Source organism: Ailuropoda melanoleuca, chromosome 3 (genome assembly GCF_002007445.2).
Source record: "Ailuropoda melanoleuca isolate Jingjing chromosome 3, ASM200744v2, whole genome shotgun sequence".
Taxonomy (NCBI): Eukaryota; Metazoa; Chordata; class Mammalia; order Carnivora; family Ursidae; genus Ailuropoda; species Ailuropoda melanoleuca.
This window is the reverse complement of record NC_048220.1, coordinates 4,679,421-4,699,675: the sequence shown is the minus strand read 5'-3', so window position 1 is coordinate 4,699,675 and position 20,255 is coordinate 4,679,421. Positions and strand designations below refer to the sequence as shown.

At 45.3% G+C, this 20,255-nt stretch overlaps 1 protein-coding gene across 4 annotated transcripts in view; it reads right to left on the bottom strand.

The window, feature by feature from the left end:
* The window catches only part of LOC100467747 (olfactory receptor 1D2), a 59,010-nt gene extending 43,423 nt beyond the window's left edge, over positions 1-15,587 (bottom strand). For all 4 annotated transcript variants that reach the window (XR_002143095.2, XR_002143094.2, XM_034655864.1 and 1 more), the window contains exons 1-5: positions 15,439-15,587; positions 4,252-8,180; positions 1,849-2,006; positions 1,202-1,378; positions 51-199 (exon numbers count right to left, since the gene is read on the bottom strand). The gene's annotated coding sequence lies outside the window, so the exon portion shown is untranslated. The remainder of the gene's footprint in view (positions 1-50; positions 200-1,201; positions 1,379-1,848; positions 2,007-4,251; positions 8,181-15,438) is intronic.
* Between the last annotated feature and the right edge of the window lie 4,668 nt (positions 15,588-20,255).

The following is a 20,255-nucleotide window of genomic DNA, read 5'->3' as shown; positions in this document are numbered from 1 at the left end:
AGAAGTCCATAGCATAGTTTTATATCATAATACAGAAAATGTCTACTGACCTGAGAAGCAGCAGCTGCAGTAAACGGAGGGAATTTGGTCCAGGAACAGGACGGAACAGCAGTCTGATCCTGCAGGCAGGAAAGGCAGAAGGCAGGATTCCAATTCCCTCCTCTAGGATCTGAAAGCCGCCATGATGGGTGAGGAGTCTCTGTGCGGGAAGAGCGATGAGGAGGGGAGGAAAAAAGATGTTTCCCGAGGTACCAAGAAGCTGAGTTTTCTCCCTGCCCCTTGGTCTCTGTCTTTGTTCTGCCTGGGTCTTAGGCACCAGACAGAACTAGATGTCCTCTCACTCAATTACACAGCCTATTTTCATTTCATTGGGTTTGGGGACAAGAGGTGGCCGGGACATCTCTTGGGTCAGGTGCAGTAGGCGTCGACATTCCAATTGCCTTAAAGTTCAGGCTTCCGCCTCTTCAGCAGAGGTGGCTCAGTGCCTCTGGGGTGGGGTCTCTGAGGAAGAGACAGGAAGTGCGTGTAGAGGTACCATGGAGGGCTGGGGGTGCAGGGGTCCCATTTGGGACCTCAGGATGTTCATGTAGATGACATGGGGGTGGACACACAGTGTCTTCTCCTAGGGAACAGTTCCTGAATTCCTTTTATCCTTCCCTACAGCTTCCGCTTCAGCAGAAATCTTGAGTACACACATCCTGAGTACATCGAGCACCTTCCTACCTCGGGAGCTCTGCTCCTTCTGCTAGTTGCATGTCACACTCCAGTGCTGTTCCTCCAGCCAGCTCCTACCCGACAGAGGTGCCAGTCACCTTGTGCATGAAGACCTTCCAGATGGTGCCCCTTGTAGGTGTTGCTCCCTTAGTCTGCCCTTGACCTCCACTAACATTTAGTAAATCCCAAAGCCCCCTCTCCCACTGCTGTCTAAGCTCTGTGAGCTCATGAATCATGTACACTAAGCGAATTCATTTGGAAGAATAGCTTCCTAGCCCTGATGTACAGTGGACTCTTCTTTCCAAGGTCCGTCCCCAGTGCTTCAGACTTAAAAATATTGGACCGACGTCCAGGGATTTGTATTTAGAAGTCTCTGGGTGATCTCAACATGCAGCCTGGGTGGAGATTTACTCCCTAGAATCATATCGTGCATCCTACCATGAGTGCACCTGAGAGCAGTGACCTTATTGGTCCTTCCCCATCTCACCTTGCTCCAGGGGGCTGGGATTTTAGTGCTTCACACCGATGTTGTAGATTAGAACTGCTTGGAGATGGACCCTTCTCTGCATTGGGAAACCCTTCTTCAGTGAGTCTGAGGACGTAGTCCAGTTGGGGCCCGAATAGCAGCAGTTCTGAAGGTCCTGGGATGATTGTAATGCGCACTCTGGGTAGAGAAGAGGGTCNTGGGATGATTGTAATGCGCACTCTGGGTAGAGAAGAGGGTCCAAACAGCCAGATCTTTCTATTTCTTTTTCCCCTGGGAGACCGAAGGGCGCTTTATAAAATATCAGAGCAGCTTGGGGAAGAGGACAAGGGCCTGACCTAGAACTCTTCCTGAGATTGACTCTGGAGGGATATGGCATTTGATGAAGTGATTTTTCAAATGTTTTTAGGGCTGTCTGTCTGCTTGAGGACATGTGAGGAAATTGCTTGTGTTCACCTTTAAGACTTATGGCAAATCCTCACTGTAAGGGAAATTGTTTTACATTGAAGAGACCTACATTTTCAGTAAAAACATAACCATTTCAGTTAAAGTATTTCTGTGCAAATACATCTAAACTCTTGACTGAATACTTGAATACAGGGGCACTGGTAATATCTTACAGGCAAAGTACTTGAAGTGAACGAACATACCAGGTTTTCCTGAGGGAAGGTCTTCATGGGTGACAACTGGAGGTTCCTGGGTGAGGCAAGGACAGTTTCTGAAGTCCCTGGAAGTGACTGGAAGTGTTTGGAGAGATAGTCCCCTCAGATTTCTGGATGGCATAAGGAAAACTCTGTATCAACAGAAACTGAAGTTTAGGGGAAATGTGATTAGGGCAGAGAGAATAAAACTGGTGTGGGTTAAAATGGCTTCAATCATTGCCTCAGTGTGTAATGAGAGGCTGAGTATAGGTGGGATGGGGCTGGGGAGAGGGGGCACAGGGTGAGTCCCCACACTGATCCTCCCACTAGAGACAGCTCTGCCTCCTTCACTGTAGGCCCTCCAGCCTGGTGGTGTCCCTACTGCCCCCTGCTGGTGGCTGGCGCCTCCCACAGGTCTCTGGGAGAAGGGTAAGGAAGACCAGTGTGACATCTGGGTCATCCAGGTATGAGCCTGGGTCCAAGCTGTATCATGTTCCATCTTGAGTCTTGGATACTTCCCGATATCTAAGGGCTACCAGTTGTCCCTGGAAGCCTCTGGGTGGGTGGTGGTTCGGGAGATGGACCAGCCGAGAGCCTCTATAGGTACAAGACCCACCTATCAGCCAAGATAGAGGAATCTGGGTCCTAATATACCTGGGGCTGATGGTTCCTTTCTATGCCCTGGAGGAAAGTCTTTGGGCAGCTTGGCAGAGCAAAGACCTGGAGCCCAGAACTAGTCGGGTTCAGCCACCAATGCCTCTACCTGCACAGAGATGCTTGCATGTGTCTGAGCCCATGCTGATTGCTGACTAATCTGTGGGTGGGCTGCCCACTCCATGGGTCCTAGCAGAGGCCCTCTCGGGGTTTGACACACAAGACTGAGAGCCCAAGTCCATGAGGATGTTTGTTTTTGGATCCTGGCCTTCAAATGTGCCCTGTAGCAACCACAAAGCCAGCTCCGTTCTCATGAAGTTTATATTTTGTGAGGGAAGGCAATGTCTGTCAACAAATTGAATCCTGGGGCGCCTGGGTGGCACAGTGGTTGGGCGTCTGCCTTCAGCTCAGGGCGTGATCCCGGCGTTATGGGTTCGAGCCCCACATCAGGCTCCTCTGCTATGAGCCTGCTTCTTCCTCTCCCACTCCCCCTGCTTGTGTTCCCTCTCTCGCTGGCTGTCTCTATCTCTGTCAAATAAATAAATAAAAATCTTTAAAAAAAAAACACAAATTGAATCGTAATGACTTTGACTAATCCTCTTAATAAAGGAGTGATGAATTGTTTAATAACAAGGGCAGCTTTTCAAGAGAAAGATTGGGGTAAGTTGGGATCTAAAATGGGAAAAACTCATTCACTTCTTGCCAGAAATTGGAGAAACTGATGCAAGACACATGACCCTGGCATATCCAAATTACAGGTTTACACACATGACACAGAAACGTTCTAATTAGAGATTATTTAAGAAACTTCAGCTCAGTGTTAATGAGCACGTGAAGCGTAGTACTAGTAAATGTGTGGTGCTGGCCTGTTGGAAAATTCTGAGAGCAGGATTGAAGAGCTGCCCTCTCTGATTTACAAATTGTTCCTTGAAGGTCAATGAGCCTCTGAGCGCTAAGAATGAGTCCCAAAGCAGGGGGAGAAGGTGGCTGATCTCAAGGCCCCAGGAAGTTGAGGCCCCTCCTCACTCCACTCCTTGGCTTCCCTAACCCTCTCCTCCAATCATGGCCACCAAGAAAGAGATGAAAGTGGTCTGCTTCCATTCCAAAGTCTATCTTATGACACTGGCTTGGGGAGGGAAGGATTCATTATTACAATGGACTGTGCTAAGACCTTGTCTCCCTGGTGGAATTAGAGTCAGTATTCCCAGATTCTCAAAGCCTCTAGATCTGGTTCATGGGAGAATTTGGCTCCTGCTTCTGAGAGGAGAAAACTTGGGATATGGACACATTGATGACTGGGGAAGACTCAGGCCCTGGGTGCCTGGCTGGGGCCTGGAGGTCCTCACCACACATCAGTTACCAGGTCCCCCTGAGCCTCTGAGGTGCCCTAGTCATGTCTGAAGTTCACAGCCCAGAGCAAGGTATGAGTCAGGGCCAGAGTAGCCTCTGCCAGAGCAGGCCCTGCAGCCTCAGGGCCTGCAGTCCAGGAATGTGACCCATCCCACTCAGTCGGGGAACTTGGAAAAGGCAGCTGGTTTCCAAGTTGGAGTCTGGAATCTGAATACACTGCAGGTGACACTCTAATAATGCTCCCCCCCCCATTTGGTAGTCAGGTGTTACCTGCCCAACCTTTTTTCAGGCAGTGTTCATGGAGTTGTCTGCTAATCGCCTTCTGGGTGTGACAGAACTCTGGGATGTAGTGGGATTTCTGATGATGGACCTTGAACATGGGCCAGAGAGATTCCACTTGTCTCTTACCTTACTGAGGTTCTGGATCCACTTGTCTCTTCAGACTCAAGTCACCCAGTGTCCGCTCATCAGCCCCCAACCATGTGGGTAGAGGGTTGGTAGTTTCTAGGCTGCTTCTCACTTTTCACAGGGAGGCTGCTTGCATGGGGCCGAACTCAGAGGTCCTGGAATGCAGCCATGGCTTTCAGCCTCCCTTCCCCTCTGCTGAGAGCTATCTCTGGACCCCAGGGATGTGTCCTGGTGGATTTCCATGGCTGCCTATGGATTGAGTCCAGCCCCACCGAGCCACTGTCCCTCTTGATTCACTCCAGGATGTGGGCCTTTGTTCTGCTCTGCCAGTCCTTGCCTACCTGTACCTGAACAAGGCTTTGACTGGAATACTGGGAGTGGGTGTGGGTGAACCAAAAGGAAGATGGGGAATCCAGGTTCACATGTTCAATTTACTTTCAATGAAACCATTCACAACCCTGATTTGAAACTCCATGTCTATATAGTGGATGAAATAAGCACACATTTGGAAAGTGTTCTCAAAGCTTGTTTATAGCCTCTTCTTTGGCCAAAGGAGCATCCTATTTTTTCTAATGTGGATAGGAAACTCACCCATGACTGGTCTAGCATGGGTGATCCCAGTGAGACATCTGTGGTTGTTTATAAGGACAGGTCCTGTGGGCTTCATGACCTTCTTGGGCATTGCCCCTTCCAGAAGGTCCTCCGGTGTTCAGTAGGCACCACCTGATTGGAGAAGTAGGGTACCACTCTGCATATAGTTGGGCAGAGCCCAGCTGGCATTAGCTCAGCCCCAGTGAAGGCTTGTTTGCCAGGTCCACTGCCCTGGGATATCTCTCACATCCTGGCTGGCTTCTAGAAGAAGGTGGGGTGAGAGGGTGTCATTGACTCTAGGTCATCATGGAACGCAGCACCATGGTGAGCCTGTGATACTGTGGGCATGTTCCATGCTATTACATGGTACAGAATTGTCCCTGGGGTCCAGTGGCAGGTGGAGGGGAAAGTGGTTCAGTGACCATCTGGATCATAAATGCCACCCCAGGATGCCCCAACCTGCACGGGGGCACCTTTTTGGGGATGCAGTGCCTGGAACCCCTACTGGTGCCTGGGGCTGCTGCTTCTGCACACATCTGCAGGACAGTTTCAGACAGCTGCCCATGTTTGGGTAGCTGGAGTCTGTGGGCATCTTCTTCAACCCCCAGAGTGCCAGCTATCCTAGAACCTGACTCCCCAGGGAGCAGCCACTAAGTCGAGGTCTGGTCTCACCAATCAAGGTGAGATATGCTGAGCACTTTTTTCTATCTGTCACTCACCAGTAGGTCACCTTATCTATGTGGTCCCCTTTGGTAACTTATCCTTCAAGGAGCAGTAATGATGGGGACAGGAATGTGAGGAGTATGACAGACCCCAAGTTTGCCAAGAGCCTGAGTTCCAAGTTTTACCTTGACCTTTGTCTTTTCTGGGATCCCTTCAACCCCAGGGTCCAAGTAGAGAGGACGTTCATTTTATTCAAGTTCAAATTTTGTTTTTCCCTCACTGGGTTTGGGGAGGAGTGGTGAGTACATAACCCTGATATTTGTTTCTCTCTCAAGCTGTATCAAAGTCCTGTTTCCAGTGATAAATGCTTGATCAGGTTCAGGGTAGTGAAGGTTGCTGATGATTGTAAAGGAGGGTCTGTGCAGGAAGAATGATGGAGAGATAATGACAAGGCGATAGGTGCTAAGTCCCCTAGGAAACCAAGGTCCCTCCGTGTCTCTTGCCTTCTCTATTTTTCGGATCCCAACTAAGCTTCTGCTACAATCCAGAACTAGAGGATGGTCTAGTTACATTTCACTTCTTGTCATTTTACTGGTTTTGAGGAAGAAAGGGTTCATGGAAATCTCCTCTCAAATGGAATTGGAATCCAGGTTCTAATTTTAAGTCCAGGATCTGGACGATGGACAGGGAGGTGGACCATGCTGCTGGGGCTTGGCGGCTGTTGGGAGAAAGGCAGGAAAGAGGCATGGCAAGAACCATGCAGGGCTCCAGCATCAGGCCTTTCCTGAGGGACCTGAGGACTCTGCACACAGAACACTTGTGTGGAGCCCACAATGCTCCCCAAATGGAAGATCGTTGGTCCGGTCCTGGAGCTGGGAACTTGTGAGATGTTGGCTGGTGGCATCTTCATGGGAGGACCAGAGATGATCCAGAGGCATATAGAAAGCTCATGAGGACATCACATAACTTCTTGCTTAATCTTTGCCTGAAGCCCAGGGCTGTATCCACTCTGAACAAGTCCAGGGGGAAAGTGCTTCAAGGTCAATGATTTATTGGCCCCTTAACCCATTTTAATGGAACTAAAATATTGTAAAACAAAATATTTATGCACATTTACACAACAACCGTAGCAACCTTCTAGGAATTGCAGAGACAGAAGTGGGAACATTTCCTTGTGTAGACTATTTTTGGATTTGGAACTCAAAATGAGCTATTTGGGCTTTTGACTTCAATTCCATCAGTTTCCTTTGTCTCGACTTGATTGCTTTATTAGTCTTCCACCAGTGATCAAACATGACCTTTTCCTTGAAGTGCCTGGTTCTTAGCCCTCCAGACATCTGGATGGCAAATGGCATGCAGCCTTGGGCAAATACCCCTTGTTGTTCATATACAGCCTGTAGTCTCGGGTATCTAACTCAGCAGCCGATGGGGTGTTTCCTGATCCACTCTGCTATAATACTCCTCCTTGTCACTGTCCACAGCCATGTGACCCATGGTTTCAGGCAGCATGTTGCACAACTGTTGGGAAGACCAAAGAAATCTCCCAGCTGCTTCTCATTCCTCTTGCTTCCTCAGAGAATTAGTGCCTTCTGTTGGTCTCAACCTACTTGGAACTTTTTGGGTGTAATCGGAAGCAGCCCTCATACACTGAGGGCAGGGAGAGACCGAGGAAAAGAATCAGACCACTCCAGAGAGTAGGTGGCCAGTTTAATAAGACAAGTCTCATATATATGTTCCCTTGTTTAGGTGGCCACAAGACAAACCGATCTCCACACCCACCTGCCAAATCTTGAAAGCTTATGGAGTGGTCTTAACTTGGGTCAGGCATACATGCCCTTTAAGTGTTCTCAACACCTTATACTCTCTAAAAGTATGTCCTTAGAGCAGCCCCCACAGTGGGGACACTAGTCAGGGTATACATTCTAGGACAGGGGAGGAGGTAAGGAGGCTCTGACTGCCTGGGTGCTGGTGGAGGGGCAAGTTCATCAGGGGGCCGCCACTCTAGATTATCTTCAACTCCTTCCCAGCCAGGAGGCCCAGCCAACTTTTTTTTAGATGGAATTGTTCAACTCTCTGGCAGACCATGGACCCTTGTCCATGGGCTCCTTGTCCACTTTGTGCTTCTCGAAGGAGCTGTGCCACCTATTTCCTCTTTTCTGTCTTGGTCCAGCGCTGGGTCTAGGTCTAGCTCCCTTTCCTCACCTCTGCCCCGCTCCAGTCCCAAGGCCTGTTGGTCACAGAGTACACATCATCTTCAAGGATTTTGAAAATCTGTCCGTTTCTAGAGGTTTCTTTTCCAGCTCTTCTTTACTCTTCATCTTGATTTTTTTTTCTTAGTGCTAGGATCCTGTCTCGGGTAGTAAGGGATCTCCGAGCTTGCTGACGAGTGTCACCTGTGTTGTGTGGACTGGGCATCCATGGTGGGTCAGTCTGTCTTGCTGTGGAGGAGGTGGGGGGGTGTCTGTGTGAGCACTGTCCTCTGCGGATCTTGTGGCCCAGTGGGACCAGTTCATGCCTGTCTTGAGTGTGGTTCCTAAAGAGTATGTGGTAGACACTGGAGAGCTTTAAACTTAAATTCCACCTTCTACTCAGGATCCTCATCTTGCTGCATCTACTTCTGTAGATTTTCCATCAGTTCTTCCTGCTCTTTCACTGGAAATCATAGCTCAGACCATCTGAAGCAAAGCAAAATACAGTTTTTAAATTGTGAAATCAGTCTCATTCACAGTACTTAACTTCACCACAGGACAAAACCAATATTATTTAAGGGCACCAAATTATCCAAGTCCCAGCAAGTAAAATGTCTGATGCTAACTTATATCTAAAATCAGCAGGCACAAAACCCACGACAAGCAGACAATGGGAAATGACGGGGTGGGAAGGGAATCAGAGGGATTTGAGAGCATCTGTGACAGAGTGCTGTGGTCAAGCATGAAGGGAGAGCATGAGTAGAGGACATAATACAAGAACATAATCAGGACCTAAACTGAACATTGGAGATGCACAACAGAGTGAGGGCAGACACACAGCCCCCTTAACATCAGGAATGTCACAGGACCAGCCCAAGAAGGCTGTCAGGAGCAGCATGTAGCAGCCCCGTGCACTGGAGCCTGAGTTGGAGTTTATTTCCAGCTCCGAGAAGAGCAGCTGGATGAAGGAGGCCACCACCCTGCTCTGGCGATGAGGGTAGTAATAGCACCGTCCAGCAGACATGTCTTGAGGATTGAAAATTTCCATATTTGTAAAATACATAACTGTGCATAGCTCGTATGTCGTAGATGTAAAAATGCTTGTGTAATGAGACAATCTAGCTATCTTCCCATAAAACCGAAGAACACTGCCTCCCTGGGCTGACTTCCATTTTTTAGTTTTCCCCATGATGCATCTCTAGGCAGCAACGGGGCTGCATTTAGGGCCCTTATAGCTGGCACTTGCTCTGATTTTCTGGAATTTGGGTAGTCAAGAATTCCCAAGTGTAAAAATGTGTGCTGCCCTCAATGTATGACTGTCTCTGTTACACGGGGAGCCCCCACTGCTAATGAAGGGCTTGGATGGATTGAGCTTCACCCATCCCACATGCAGGCAGAGTGGCTGGTCAGCCCATAGTTGCACAATCCCTTTCAGAACCTGTGTCCTGCCCGGGGAGTGAGCCCTGGGCATCAAGACCTCTGTTCCAGTGAGAAGGTCTGCGATGAGCCTCAGCACTTCCTTGTGCCCTGATCTGGGCCCATCTGGTGTTTCCCTGAGTCCTGGCATCTTGCACTGCAAAGGAGGAGAACTTCTGTCTCACCCACCTGATTGAGTCAGGCCAACTCATGAATCCTGACTTGGGTTACATCTCCTAAATCACTTACAGGAGCCCATAAACTAGCATTTGATTGGATAACTGGGAGAGGGTGTGCCATGCAGGACCACAGTGAAGACAGTGATTACAGAGCATCACTGGGCCCCACATGCCAAACTGCAAATGTTCCTGAGGCAAAAGCGTGCTCAATGTATTCCGGAAGGCATTGCCTCAGAAGCTTTGTTCCTTCTATGTTGGCTGTTCTCCCAATGCCGGTCATTGAGCTGGCTGCTGCTCCTGGCTCAGGTCTCAGGCTCCCTGTGCGTAGAGGCCTTCTCAGATGAGGACATCCTCTTAGGCACTGGGCCTTTAGTCCTTGACCTCAGCTAACTCTTAGTAAATTCCAGTGTTATCCCCTTGGTCACGTCCACTTCTCGCACTGGTTTCCAAGCTCGGTGAGATCATGGATCATGGAAGTGAAACCAGCTGTAGAACAGCTCCCCAGCCCTGATGCTAGAGTGGACTCCTCTGTTTTAAAAGTTCATTCCAGTGATTCAGACTTAATTATTTTGGGCCTGAGGCCCAGGAATTTGTGTTTGTAAAAAGTGTCTGGGTGATGCAACACAGTCTGGGTAGAGAGCTACTTCTTTAGAGGAACATCGCATACCATGTCATGAGCTGCATCTGATGCAGGGGTCTTCTTGGTCCTTCCCACCTCCCTGTGCTGCAGGGGCCAGGGAATCTAGTAATGGAGTCCCATGCAGGCTGGAGACTAGAACTGTCTGGAGACGCTTTCACAATCCCTTCTTAAGTGATTCTGATGTGATGATGCAGGTGGGATCTGAAGGTCCCAAGTGCTTCTAACCCACAATCAGGGTGGAGAAAGCTCAGTTTTAAAAGGGTTCAGTGGTCAGGTTTTCAGTTTTTTTTTTCTGTTGAGAAATTGAAGAGTGCTTTATGAGAATCTATGCAACTTGGGACAGAGGACTAGGGCTTGACCTAGAAACTCGTGAGATTGAGAATGAACTGACCCACCAGGAGGAGGGGCTCAGACAGGTGGCTGCTATCAAGTCCCAGCAGATATGTCTGTGCTTATGCCAGTCACTGACTAATCTATGGGTGAACTACCCACCTCATCACTTCCTAGCAGTCTCTCTGCCTGGCCTTAGATACACTAGACAGAGAGTCTTGTCCCCAAGAATGTTCTTTTGAAATGTTGCCATTCATGGGTATCCTCTAGCAACTCTTTCAAAACTTATAATCTTCATGGAAAAGTACATTCATCAAAGGACTGTAATTCTAATTATCTTCACTGATTTTCTTATTGGCAACAGAAGTGTGATGGATTGTATGTAATAAAAGTTTTTCAAGAGAAAGACTAGGTAGGTTGAGATTTATATAGAGGGAAAAAGACCTTCATTTTGATATGCTTCAAACAAGATAGCAGGGAGCGAAGAATGGTAAATCTCAAGGCACCCAGAATCTGTGCTCCCTCTGTGTCCCTTGGCCTGTGTCATTTTTTTCCCCTCAATATAATTCTGGGTACCATTCAAGCCCCTGTCACCAGGATGAAAGGGATGGAGGACCATTGTCAATTTCATCCGTTTTCCCCATGACATTTGGTTATGGAAGGGAGGGAATCCTGTGTATATGGAGCTGTGATTTTCCAGTGTCTTGAGTGCAGAGGGGATCATACTTAAATGGTCTCTCAGTTCAAGACCTGATTCAGAGTCAGCAGGGGTTCACATCTTCTGGGGCCTGAGGTTTGCCAGCAGAAGTACGGGAAATGGTTGCAGAGATGACCAGGCAGGACTCAAAGTTCATGAGACCCTTCTTAGTACTTGGGTATCTTCAATACAGTTCACTTGTGGGGGGACCCAGAGCTTGATCCTTGGGAACATGGATGGGCCAGGCCTGGAGCTGGTTCTGGGAAGTGGGAGGTGGCCTTGTGCACAGGGAATTGAGTGGAACAGACCCTTTCAGGGCTGGCTTAAGTAGCCTAAACCCTCTCCCTGGATCACTGCCTCTGGGCTTGCCTTCCATGGGGGTCATGGCCACTCTGAATAGGTTGGCAGCAAAGCTCCTCAGCACTATTGCTTTGGGCCCCAGTTGTAAAGGTTAACTTAGTGTGTTAAGTGCTGTCCAGTCTCCTGAAAAGGGGACCATAGGCAGATACTGGTCTCATAGTTCTCCACGCTGCTTAGGGCACAGTGTGGTGGTTGCGCCAGCCCATGTTGGTCACTTAAAGTTGAATACAGGAGAGACCTACCTGAGGCCCAGGGTCTGCTGCAGGGCTTCTCCATAGGGATGGGCTAGGGTTTACTTGTTGGCTGTGTGTATAATCCAATGGCAGTCCTGCAAACTCATCAGCATCTGGGGACATTGTTGCCAGCTCTTCTTTATGGCCCCGGACTTGGGCACAAAGCAATTGTCTTTCTCAGGATGTGATTCTTCTTCCTTGACTCAAGATGAAACTCCTTTCCAAGGATTCCCCGTTCTTGTAGGAAACTCTGGATTCCCTGTTCTCTCCAAGGACTGGCTTCAAAGGGACAGAGAAATGTTGACGAACCCTGGCATGACTCACTCCTGATAAGTGAGTGGTTTTCAGAGACTCTTCTACACTGATAAGGCCCACACATGCCTTTATGTCTGTTGGTGATGAGAAATCCTTAAATGGGAAGGTCAGGAACCAGCATCACTAGGAGAAGTAACATCCAATGCCTCTACTCACAGGTATATTGGGAAGCATCTCTGTGCCTGGATATTGTTTGTTCAGTAATGAATGATAGAATCTGAAAACCTTCAGAGCAGTTAAAACGACTTTAAGTAATTACTGGTCTGGAGGGTCTCTTTCTTTGTTTCAGGAAATACTAACTGTCCTTATGAGGGGCCTTGCTCACCTTTAGGTCATAAGGACTTTGTGGGCAAAGTCAGAGCTCCAGGTGTACAAAGTCACACACCTGTTATCCTCAGAGCTGCCCTGTGGGCTGGGAGGGGAACTTGGGGCTGGTGAAGGCCCTGAGGCTGGGGCCAGAAATATTGAGAAAAAAAAAAGTAGCTGTTAGTTTGCTGTGACCAGAAGGATGAACTTGTTTCTTTTTCTTCCCTTCTGTTAGGTGACTCTTGACAGAAATATAAAAATTCTAATTCAAACATAATTTTATACAAAATAATCTATAATGCTTTGCCTATGGATCTGTGAAAGTATAGTATTGAGAATAATCTACCTTATGAATGCTAAGAACTAAGTGAGAAATGTCTTTTTAAAGTAATGAAGAATCTAAGTCAAGTTAGGGATCAATAATTTACCTCAAAACTCTTTCAGAGCTTCCCCTTCTGCCCATTATGGAATAACAAGATCCAAATTCCCTCCAACACCAAGTAAAAAGCCAGATGAATGACATCATCTCAATGTCTCAGACACAGGGCAAAAGGATGAAGGACAGCGTCTGGAGGCAAGAAGCAAGTTGGGGTCCCCACAACTGCCCTGGCTCAGAGCCTGCAGAGCTTCCAGGATGCAGTAAGAAGGGGATCCAGGCAGAGTGAGGGTATCCCTGAGGTAAGGAAACTGGGTAAGCTAGCCCTGAGGCTAGCTGCAGCTCTTCCCATAGAAATTTGGCAAGCCAGAAGAGTGTGGCATGATAGAGACAAAGTACTGAGTGGGAAAAATCTGAAGCTATCCAGTAAGGCTATCCTTCAGGATAGAAGGAGAGCTAGGGTATCCCGGAAAAACAAACTGAAGGAGTTTATGACTACTAAACCGGTCTGGCAAGAAATATTAAAGGGGACTCTGAGGGCAAAGGAGAGGCCCAAAGTGAGAAAGACAATAAATGATCAGAGAAAATCTCCAGAAACAATCACAAATCATGTATTTATTGCCATTTTATTACTTACCTATTCAATTATTACTGTGAACATAAATGTACTAAATGTTCCAATGAAAAACTAGAGGGTGTCAGAATGGATTAAAAAAAAAAGCCCCACCTATAGGCTGTCTGCAAGAGATTGATTTTAGACCTAAAGACACCTGCAGACTGAGAGTGAGGAAATGGAGAAACATTAATCATGCAAATGGACATCAAAAGAAAGCTGGAGTCAGACAAACTAGACTTTTTTGTTCTTGTGTTTTTATCCTGCTTTGGTATCAGAGTAGTACTAGCCTCATGAAGTCATTTTTTTTTAAAGATTTTATTTTATTTATTTGACAGAGATAGAGAAAGCCAGTGAGAGAGGGAACACAAGCAGGGGGAGTGGGAGAGAAAGAAGCAGGCTCATAGCAGAGGAGCCTGATGTGGGGCTCGATCCCATAACGCCGGGATCACGCCCTGAGCCGAAGGCAGACGCTTAACCGCTGTGCCACCCAGGCGCCCCTTCATGAAGTCATTTTTAATGTGTTCCCTCTTTTCCATTATTTGTAAAATTTTGATAAATACTGTCATTAGTTATTAAATCGTAGGATTCACCAATAAAACCATATGGTCTTGGGCTTTTCTGTGCTGGGAGATTTTATTTTTATTTTTATAAAAGTTTATTAAGTGCAAGAAGAGAGGGGGAGAGGGAGAAGCAGACTCCCCATTGAGCAGAGAGCCTGATGTGGGGCTCAATCCCAGGACTCCAAGATCATGACCCGAGCCAAAGCCAGACACTCAACCAACTAAGCCACCCAAACGCCCCAGATTTTTGATTCCTAATTCAACTTTTATTCTTGCTGTTGGTCTAAGATTTCCAATTTCTTGGATTCAAGATTCATGATTCAATCTTGGTAACTTCTGTGTTTACGTAGGAATTTTTTTCTAACTTAATCTTTGTTAGTATAAAATTATCTGTTATCACATTATGTATTTCTGTGGTATCTGTATTTTCCATTTCTCAGTTTGGTTTTTGAGTCTTTTAATGTAATTAAAATGCCAATTCTATTTGTTGTTGTTGTTGTTAAAAACTGGTTTTATTTATAAAAATGACTTTCTTCCTTTGGGTAAAGGCAATTAGGAAACATAAGTGGTGATTCAAATTACCAGGTGAACTTAAGATGAACTATGTGTGACAAATGATGCTATCAACTCTTGAGGACCAATTGTGGTTTACCTTGAAAACATGTGATACACTGGGTTTTCATTGCCTGGCTATGAGAGGGTGAGATTCCTTCTGTCTTTGCAATCTTGTTGTGGACTGTCTGTGATGGGTATCACAATCTGGTTTAAAACATATTTAATTAAAACCTGTTATCATTCTACCTTTGTGGAGAGATTATCTGGGGTGGCAGGAGGTCTTGTTTTTAACGATTTCCTCCCACAGGAAGTGGGTATCCTTGTGCTAGAGGGAGCCCAAGACCTTAGTGGCAGAAGCCTTCCCCTCCTCGTGCAGTAGCCAAAGCCCAGTGCCCGGGATGGGAGGCCACCCCCTGGAGTGGAGTCTCTGCTGGATCAGGGACCTCTGCAATGCAGCCTGGAGTGGCCCTGTCCCCTTCTCCTTCCCTGGTGGTTCACCTCTTCCTGTTGCTCCATGGCAGGCCTCTGGGACCATCAGTGTGGTCCCCTTGATTGTTGTGATAACAAATTCCCTTGTTTCTGTTGCTTGTAACAACAACAAAATCACTGTAAACATTAATGGAGAGTGAAGGGTATGGAGAAACAGGAAATGAAGGAAGACATGTATTTGTGTGTGTGTGTGTATGAAGTCACACATTTTATAATGCATATCAAAATATGAAGTTCATTTTGACCAGTGAACTTCAAAAAATCTTTTAAGGTGCTTTATGGAACTCAAGTGCTGACAGAATGCCCTGATATTACTAGTATTTGCTAAGTTCATGTGAAAATAGGCCAGGTTGACTTACTATGTTGGTTTCCTCCATGTATTTTTACTTTTAACCTTCTCCACACCCATCAAAGAGAGAGACCTATGATTATGGTCACGTCTTAACTATGCCATTGAATGGGGGAATGTATCAATTCAATCTATTTCTTACCTATGCTGAAGGCTCTCAACTGTGGAACTTGTAGAGCTTAAATTGTGCCCCCATCTGGACAATAAAGGCAATGTTTTCCCTCTCATGACAGCTGCTAGTTTTGCCTGCCTTTGTCAGCTATAATTGGGGGTGGTTGGATTCTCCTCCAGGAAGCCACCTAGGGAGCTCTCCAAGGTCTTACCATCACTGCGGTAGGCATCGTAAAATACGGAATCTGAGAGATGTTGGGCAAAATATCAGCGTCTCTGTTGATGTTTTCCACAGCAAATTCTAGTTACTAGCATTCTGGTTCATTTGCAAATCTACCTGCAGGGGAAGGAAGGGAGTCATCAATCCACTCCAGACTTTCATGGAACTGTTGCTTTTGTTTGTTTTAGGCTTTTTTTTTTTTCAGAGCTGTTTAAGGTTCACAGCAAAATTGAGTGGCAAGTATAGAGTTCCCATATGCCCTCTGCCCCCACACATGCAGAGCTTCCCCTGCTACCAACATCCCATATCAGAGTGGGACATTTGTTATAATAAATGAGCCTCCATTGATATGCCTTTATCACCCGAAGTCCAGAGTGTACATTAGGTGGTCACTCTTGGTGTTACACATTTGCTGGGTTTTAACAAATGTATAATGACATGTATCCATCATTATAGTATCCTAGAGAATAGTTACACACCTTAAAAATCCTCCATGCTCTACCTATTCATCTCCCCTCCTCCCAACCACTGATCTTTTTACTCTCTCCATAGTTTTACCTTCTTGAGAATGTCCTGTCATTGGAAAAATACAATATGTAAACTTTTCAGGTTGGCTTCAACTTAGTAATATGTACTCGAGTTTTCTCCATCTCTATTCGTGGCTTGATAGCTCATTTCTTCTTAGCACTGAAGAATATTCCATTGTCTGCATATACCAGTTTATCCATTCACCTGCTGAAGGACCTCTGTTATGCTTCCATATTTTGGCAATTACAAAGTTCCTATAAACGCCCATGTGCAAGTGTTTATGTGGACATAAGTTTTTTAATAATATTTTTTATTATGTTAGTCACCATACAGTACATCCCTAGTTTTTGATGTAAAGTTCCGTGATTCATTACTTGTGTATAACACCCAGTGCACCATGCAATACTTGCCCTCCTTCCTACCCATCACCAGCTTGAAACTCACTTGGGTAAATACCAAGGTGCCCAATTGCTGGATCATATGGTAATTATGTTTAGTTTTATAAGAAACTGCCAAACTGTCTTCCAAGGTGGTTATACCATTTTGCATTCCCACGAACAGTGAATGAAAGTTCCTGGGTGCCTGGGTGGCTCAGTCGGTTGAGCATCTGCATTCAGCTCGGTCATGATCCAAGAGTCCTAGGGGCTCCCTTCTCAGCAGGAGTCTGCTTCTCTGCCCCTCCTCTGGCTGGTGCTTTTGCTCGCGCGCGCTCTCTCTCTCTCTGTCATACTCTCTTGCTCTCAAATAAATAAATGAAATCTTTTAAAAAAAAAGTTCCTGTTGCTGCACATCCTTGCCAGAATTTGGTGTCAGTGGTCTGGATTTTGGTCATTCTAATAGGTGTGTAGTAATATCTCATTGTTCTAATTTGCAATTCCCTAAAGCTGTGTGGAGCACCTTTTCATATGCCCATTTGCCATCTGTGTATCTTATTTGGTGAGAGGTCTGTTCAGATCTGCCAATTTTTGAATTGGGTTGTTTTATTTTCTGGGGCATTGTTGAGTTTTAAGAGTCCTTCATATATTAAACAGTCCTTTATCGGGTATATATTTTGAAAATATTTTCTCCTAGCCTGTGGCTGTCTTCTATTATCTTGACAATGTATTTTGTAAGCATAAGTTTTTAATTTAAATGCAGCCCAGGGTATCAGTTATTCCCTTCATGGATTGTGCTCTGGTGTTATTTTAAAAAGTTAAGACCAAACCCAAGGTCATCTAAATTTTCTCTGGTTATTTTTTAGGAGTGTTAGTTTGGCATTTTACATTTGGTCTATGGTCCATTTGAGTTAATTTTTGTTAAGGGTATACAGTCTGTATCTAGATTCATTTTTCACATGTGCGTGTCCAGTTCTAGCACAGTTTGTTGGAAAGGCCATCTTTTTTTTTTTTTTAAGATTTTATTTATTTGAGATGGAGAAGAGCCCACGAGCATGAGCTGGGGGTGGGGGTGGTGGGGAAGGAGAGGCAGAGGGAGAGAGAGAAGCAGACTCCCCACTGAGCAGGGAGCCCAACATGGGGCTTGATCCCAGGATCTTGGGTTGATGACCTGAGCAGAAACAGACACTTAACTGACTGAGCCACCCAGGTGCCCCAAGACCATCTTTTTTCTTTTATTATTTTATTTAAATTCATTGTTAGTTTCAGATGTAGAGTTGAGTTATTCATCAACTGTATATAACACTCAGTGCTCATTATATCATGTGTCCTCTTTAATGCCCATCACCCAGGTACCCCATCCCCCCACCTACCTTGTCTCCAGCAACCCTCAGTCTCTTTCCTATAGTTAAGAGTCTCTTAGGGTTTGTCTCCCTCTCTGATTTTGTCTTGTTTTATTTTTCCCTCCCTTCCCTATGATCCTCTGTTTCTTTTCTTTTCTTTTTTTAAACAAGATTTTTTTTTAAGACTTTATTTGACAGAGACAGAGACAGCCAATGAGAGAGGGAACACAAGCAGGGGGAGTGGGAGAGGAAGAAGCAGGCTCCCAGAGGAGGAGCCTGATGTGGGGCTCGATCCCAGGACCCCGGGATCACGCCCTGAGCTGAAGGCAGATGCTTAATGACTGCGCCACCCGGGCACCCCCTCTGTTTTGTTTCTTAAATCCCATATATGAGTGAAACCATATAATTTTTTCTCTGGTTTATTTTGCTTAGCATAATACTCTCCAGATCCATCCATGTCATTGCAAATGGCAAGATTTCATCCTTTTTGATGGCTGAGTAATAACCCATTGTATATATACACAACATCTTCTTTATCCATTCATCTGTCAATGGACATCTGGGCTCTTTCCATAGTTTGGCTATTGTGGACATTGCTGCTATAAACGCTGGGGTGCAGGTGCCCCTTCAGATCACAACGTTTGTATCCTTTGGGTAAATACCTAGTAGTGCAATTGCTGGGTTGTAGGGTACCTCTATTTTTAACTTCTTGAGGAACCTCTATACTGTTTTCCAGAGCAGCTGCACAAGTTTGCATTCCCACCAGCAGTGTAAGAGGGTTCCCCTTTCTCTGCATCCTTGCCAACATTTGTTGTCTCCTGACTTGTTAATTTTGGCCATTCTGACTGGTGTGAGGTGGTATCTCATTTCTTTTTCTTTTCTTTTCTTTTGTTTTTTTTTTTTTTTTTTNTTTTTTTTTTTTTTTTTTTGTATTTTTGCTCCCTTCTCAAATACCAGTTGACTATATTAATATAGGTCTATTTCTGGGCTATTCTATTTTATTGATCTATTTGTCTATTCTTTTCCTTTTTTTAAAAGATTTTATTTATTTATTTTTTTGACAGAGAGAGAGACAGCCAGCGAGAGAGGGAACACAAGCAGGGGGAGCGGGGAGGGGAAGCAGCAGTCTCCCAGCAGAGCAGGGAGCCCGATGTGGGGCTCGATCCCAGGACTCTGGGATCATACCTTGAGCCGAAGGCAGATGCTTAACGACTGAGCCACCCAGGCACCCCTGTCTATTCTTTTCCTAATACCACAGTGTCTTGATAACTTTATAGTAAGTCTTGAAATCAGGTACTGACAGTTCAACTTTTCTAATATTGTGTTGGCTATTCTAGGTCTGTTGCCCCTCTGTATAAACCTTTCAAATAAGTTTGTTGATTTCCACAAAATAGTTTGCTGAAAACTTTATTGGGGTTGCGCTGAATCTCTAGGTCAAGTTGGGAAGAGCTGACCTTTTGACACTACTGAATCTTCCTATCCATGAACAAGGTTTATCTCTCCATTTATTTATTTCACTGACTTCTTTCACCAGAGTTTTATAGTTTTCCTCATGTAGATCTTCACACATATTTTGTTTTTTACCTAAGTTTTTCATTCTGGGGGGTGCTAATGTAAATGGTATTGTTTCTAATTTTAGAATCCACTTGTTTGTTGCTGGTACATAAGGAAGTGATTGACTGTTTTGTGTATTAACCTTATATCCTGTAACCTTGCTATAATTGCTTATTTAGTTCCAGGAGATTTTGGTTTGGGGGTGAATTTTCTTCACACAGTCATGTCATCTGAACAAAGCCTGTTTTATTCCTTCCCAATGTGTATATCTTTCACTTCCTTTGCTTCTATTGAATTATCGAGGACTTCCAGGATGATGTGGGGAGAGAGTGATGAGAAGAGGCATCCTTGTCTTGTTCCTGATGTTAACAGGAACACCTCTAGTTTATCACTGTTAGTATGATGTGAGCTGTACTTTTTCTATAGGTTTTCTTTACCAAGTTGAAGTTCCCCTCTATTCCTAGTTTAAGTTCTTATCATGAATGAGTTTCAGGACTGTTATCTTTTTTTAAAGGGCCAATCTTAGGAACTATAGCTTAGATGATTCATTCAAGTATATAGCTATCAATCCTTCAGGACCTTGATGGGGTAGCTTTTTATTTCCTTGATATTTGAGATGTGAGCATTAGGATATAAATTATGCATTAATTGAAATGGAAAACTTAAGTGTTCTTTAATTCAATAAGGATTTTTTAGTGATAAAGGTTGACTAAATGTACAATCATGACTTCCCCAGAGATTCTGTGAGATGATAATATAGGGTATTACAGAAGAAGGCAAACAGCAGAGCATAATCGTATAGAGTTCAGAGGATGGCATCTGAAACTAGCACCCATGGTCATTAGTTCAGATTCCTTCTCTAACAAGTGCTCGATATGTGAATCAAAGCAAGTTATCTAACCTCTGAGTCTGTTTCCCCATTTTTTTTAAAAAAAAGATGAAAATAAGTCTGTTTTATGGGATGTCAGAATTTTATTTTTTTTAAAGATTTTACTTATTTGAGAGAGACA